Source organism: Rhinopithecus bieti, unplaced genomic scaffold, assembly GCF_001698545.2.
Source record: "Rhinopithecus bieti isolate Rb0 unplaced genomic scaffold, ASM169854v2 scaffold_1106, whole genome shotgun sequence".
Taxonomy (NCBI): Eukaryota; Metazoa; Chordata; class Mammalia; order Primates; family Cercopithecidae; genus Rhinopithecus; species Rhinopithecus bieti.
Genome location: NW_016803367.1, coordinates 890,637 through 895,724, shown reverse-complemented (window position 1 = coordinate 895,724; position 5,088 = coordinate 890,637). Strand labels below are relative to the sequence as shown.

Genomic DNA, 5,088 nt, shown 5'->3' with positions numbered 1-5,088 from the left:
GGGAGGGAAGGAACGAAGGAAGGAAGGAACGAAGGAAGGAAGGAAGGAAGGAATAAAGAGAGAGAAAGAAAGAAAGAAAGGGCAATGTATAGAAGGAAAAAAAATGTAAATCTGATAAGGGGTTAATATCCAAAATATACAAGAACCTCATACTACTGAATACCAAAAAAACACCCAAAAGAAAAAAAAAAAGTTAATGGGCAAAAGACCTGAAGAGACATTTTTTCAAAGAATACATAAAAAATGGTCAACAAGTATATGAAAAAGTGCTCGACATCACTAATCATCAGAGAAATGCAAATCAAAACCACAATGATTTTGATTACCTCACATCTGCTGGAATGGCCAATTAGAAAAAAAAAACAAAAAAAGAGGTAAGTGTTGGCAAGGATATGGAGAAAAGGGACCCTTGTACACTGTTGGTGGGAATACAAATTGGTACAGCCACCATGGAAAACATTATGGAGGTTCTTTAAAATAATTTTTTCAAAAATTTTAAAAATAGAATACCATAGGATTTAGCAATCCTACTTCTGGGTATAATACATCTGAAAGAATTGAAATCAGGATTTCTAAGTGATATCTGTACTCCCATGTTCATTGCAGCATTATTCACAATAGGCAAGACTTAGAAACAACCTAAATGTCCATTCACAATGAATAAATGAAGAAAATGTGGTCTATACATACAATGAAAAAGTATTCAGCCTTAAAAAAGAAAGAAATCCTGCCATTGTGACAATACGGATAGGTGTGGAAGCTATTAGACTAAGTTAAATAAGCCAGACACATAAAGAAAAATACTATGTGATCTTCCATATATTTAATATACAGAATCTAAAATGTCAAACTCTCCACGCATGGTGGCCGCTCCTGTAGCCCCAGCTACTCAAGACGCTGAGGCACAATGATTGCTTGAGCCCATGACTTAAAGGCTGCAGTGAGCTATGATCACGTCACTGCACTCCAGTCTGGGCAGCACAGCAAGATCTTGTTTCTAAAAGAAAAAAATGTAATTTAAAAAAAAGTACTCAAACTCCCAGAAGCAGAGAGCAGAATGATGGTTGCCAGGGACTGGAAGGAAGGGGAAATGGGAAGGTCACAGTTAAAGGGAACAAGTTTCAGTTATGCAAAATAAATAAATTCTGAAAAGCTATTATACAGCACAGTGTCTATATAATACTAATACTGTATTATATACTGAAACCTGCTAAGAAGATAGGTCCAGTGTTAATTGTTCTTAAAAGACACACACACAAAAAGCAATAATAATAACAAAGGAGGCAGGATAAAACTCTGGGAGTTAACGGATATGTTTATGGCCTTGATGGTGGCGATGATTTCATGGGTGAATAATTATCCCCAAATTCATCAAGATGTATATATTAAACATGTACAGCCTTTTATCTGTCAATAACACCTCCATAAAGTAAAAATAAACTGTTGAGTAGGGGAAGGAAAGAATGAACAAACGAACGTAGGAACAAATGAACAAACTCAGGTAAGAAAGAGGAGATGAAAATGGTACACTTGTAGCAGGGGTGGATGGAGGAATGAGCTAAATTCTCTTCTTCTGTAATAAAGTATCGACAGATAATGACTAAAACTGAAAAACTGACCATAGGAATAGAAACGTGTCATTTAGAGACTAGATGTGTAAACTACTGCAAGAGTTCACTGGTTAACTCTGGGGAGCAGGAAATGGGCTGGGGGAGAGGAGTCTACTGATTTTTTGTAACAGGCGTTGTAGAACAATGTCCACGTATAACTTTGGTAAATTTGGCAGGGCATGGTGGCTCATATCTGTAATCCCAGAACTTTGGGAGGCAGAGGCGGGCAGATCACTGGAGGCCAGGAGTCCGAGACCAGCCTGGCCAACATAGGGAAACCCCGTCTCTACTAAAAATACAAAAATTAGTTCGGTGTGATGGCACACATCTGTAATCCCAGCTACTTAGGAGGCCGAGGCAGGAGAATCACTTGAACGAGGGAGGCGGAGGTTATGGTGAGTCAACATCACGCCACTGCTCTCTAGCCCGGGTGACAGGGCGAGACTCTGTCTCCCAAAAAAAAGAAAAAAAAAAAGCTTTGGTAAATTTTAAAATTAATTATTACAAAATAAAATTTAATGCCCCTTTTTTTTTTTCTTGGAGGATTCAGGACATCACAATAAACTTCACTAACTTGCCATGCTACGTCCTCAAGACCTAGGACCTACACTGAAGTAGGATGTTGAGGATCTGAGCTCTGGAGACAGACTGTATGACTTTAATTCTCAACTTTACCACTCACAGGCCATGTGACCTTGAGCAAATTACTTAACCTCTCTGTCTCAGTTGCCTCATCTGTGGAACTGGAATAATAATAGGATTATTTTACATGGATTCAATTATGTATACCTATAAAATGCCTAAAACTGTGTTTGACACAAAGGAAATGTTCAACAATAGCTATTCATTTTAATGTATGTTTGCCTCCATAATAAATGGCTCCTGACCGCTGTATTGATTTCGTGTCTTTTGTTAATTTATATTTCCTTCTCCCTGCCCTCACCTTTGCTATCAGTCAGGCAGCTATCCCTCACCACAGTAATCAGTGTGCCTTCCTGGGTCAACCCCTACCCCTTCCGATGCACTGTTTTTAATTGACAAGGCACTTGGAAACCAAATAACCAAGATTATTAGAACTGTGTGCAAAATGAAGAAAAATGGGCACCAAAAAATGTTCTGAAAGTTGCTCTGTGAGGCAGGTTGGCAATTTTCAGTATATTAACCACTGTCTAACTCAGAACCCTTTGGCCTTACTATTAACTGTGGGTCAGTAGGCTGGGTGACACTTGGTGGGACCAACCAACCCAGTTTAGTGGGAACCGTCTGAGTTACAGCACTGAAAGTCCTGAATCCCTGGAAACCATATCCCAGCATTGGGCAAATTACTTCATCCTCTTGAGCCTGTTTCATCATCTGTACGATGAAGGATAATATCTGCTCTGAAAGATTCTTGAGGATTAAATGAGAAAATGTTTGTATAATTCTTGACACATATGGTAGCTGTAGCTATTATACTCACTTGCATATTGTTATGATCAACTCTAATATCAGGTAGAAAAAGAAAGTATTCTTAGAAACATAACCTATAATTTGCTTTATATAAATAGTGGACTTCAGGAAGCTGCAATGTTTGCTTTTGTGAATTTCCTTCCCATTTTGTGATACACATTTTGTTTCAGGGACTAAGACATAGAAAGAAATTTAATAGTTCAACATGTCTGATTTCTCTACTGGACAAAAGCCTGGCAGGTTTCCACTATCTTTCCACGGACATGACTCTTTTGCACTATGGGTTATTTATGTTAGTAGCCACTTCTAAACTTGTGGACAGAAATCAGCCTGTCACCTCACAAAGGACATCAGGCATCATATCTGAAATTTGTTTTTAATTTCCATTTCACTTTTTTCCTTCATAATAGCACCAGATTATTCAGTCTTCTAATTATTTAGTGAATTCAGTACATTTGCTTGGGGCCGAACATCCGCATCTGCATTTCTAAGTTCTAAGCCAAATCATTCACTATATATGTCAGTTCTATCCCTGAAAAATAAGGGCTTTTATCACCAAACAGATGAAATACCATTTCTGACCTCAAAAGCTGAAGCAACTCCCTACTCCACAGTTATTAATGACAGCCTGAAGGAAATGGCTCACATCTATGCACCCCACAGACACAAGGGCAAAGTTGCTATAAGAACAGTTACAAACTTTGGGATAGATAATGGAAAGCATCACAAGTTACTCAAAGCCAAAATATGGCCTAGGAACCCTCTAAGCAGCAGCAGAGACAGCAGAAAGAGCCGGGCAGATAAGACTCTTAATAAAGGCTCCCATGGCCTCTCCTCCCATACTCATATTTCTTCTCCAACCAGTGTCCAAGGCCTGTGAGCACAAAACACAGGAGAACACAGAACTTCAGAGAAGCCTTGAGGGGCAACTGGTCAACCAATTAGGGCAGGTGAAAATGGATCTAGGACTGGCGCAGAATCACCTAGGGTATTTGAGGAAAATTCAAAATTCTGGGTCCCATCCAGGCCTCCAAATTAGGATCTCTGCAAAGGAGGCCTAGGGAATTTGCATTTATAACAAGCTTCCCAGGGGCTTTCTGGTTATACGCAATCAAGCTTGTAAGCCACTGTTCTAGGGAGACAACAGATGGCAAAAATGTACAACTATAGTTAGGCAAATAGCCTGTACATCAAGATCATATCTAACTTCTCCTAGCCTCAGATACCAAATCTGTAAAATAGGGATAATAACACTGACCTAGCAAGGTGGATGTGAGAATTAAATGAAATAAATAATAGCCTCACACACAGTGCCTCACATACGGCAAGTGCTCAATAAAAGTCCACTCCCGGCCGGGTGCGGTGGCTCAAGCCTGTAATCCCAGCACTCTGGGAGGCCAAGGTGGGCAGATCACGAGATCAGGAGATCGAGACCATCCTGGCTAACACGGTGAAACCTCGTCTCTACTAAAACTACAAAAAATTAGCCAGGCGTGGTGACAGACGCCTGTAGTCCCAGCTTCTCGGGAGGCTGAGGCAGGAGAATAGGGTGAACCTGGGAGGTGGAGCTTGCAGTGAGCTGAGATCACCCCACTGCACTCCAGCCTGGGTGACAGAGCAAGACTCCGTCTCTAATGAAGACTTACAACAATAGTTCCTGTTTTGAACAAATATCACCAAGGAAAGCAGATGGCTGGGAAAGTTAAGGCCTCAATGTTAATGACTCATCAACTACAAAGGCCGAGGTCAACAGCTTTAACCAGCGATTGAGTCATGAAACATACCTGCAGACAGTGATTCTCAAGCTTCGGGTGCATCAGAGTCAGCTAGATGGCTTTAAAACACAGGCTCTAGGCCCCACCAGAGTTTCAGATTCAGTAGGTCTGGTGAGGGGCTGAAAATCTGCATTTCTAAGTTTCCAGGTGGTGCTGATGTTACTGGTTCTAATCTGACACTTCGCAATAAAAAAAAAAAACTGGCCGGGCGCGGTGGCTCAAGCCTGTAATCCCAGCACTTTGGGAGGCCGAGA

At 40.6% G+C, this 5,088-nt stretch overlaps 1 protein-coding gene across 5 annotated transcripts in view; it reads right to left on the bottom strand.

Moving 5' to 3' along the window:
• Positions 1–5,088, bottom strand: part of RAB27A (RAB27A, member RAS oncogene family) — a 95,383-nt gene that overhangs the window by 79,477 nt on the left and 10,818 nt on the right. Inside the window, exon 1 of one of the 5 annotated variants that reach the window (XM_017881460.1) lies at positions 4,844–5,034. The exons of the other annotated variants lie outside the window; for them this stretch is intronic. The gene's annotated coding sequence lies outside the window, so the exon portion shown is untranslated. Of the gene's footprint in view, positions 1–4,843; positions 5,035–5,088 lie in introns of those variants that run through there. 5 annotated transcript variants of the gene reach the window in all.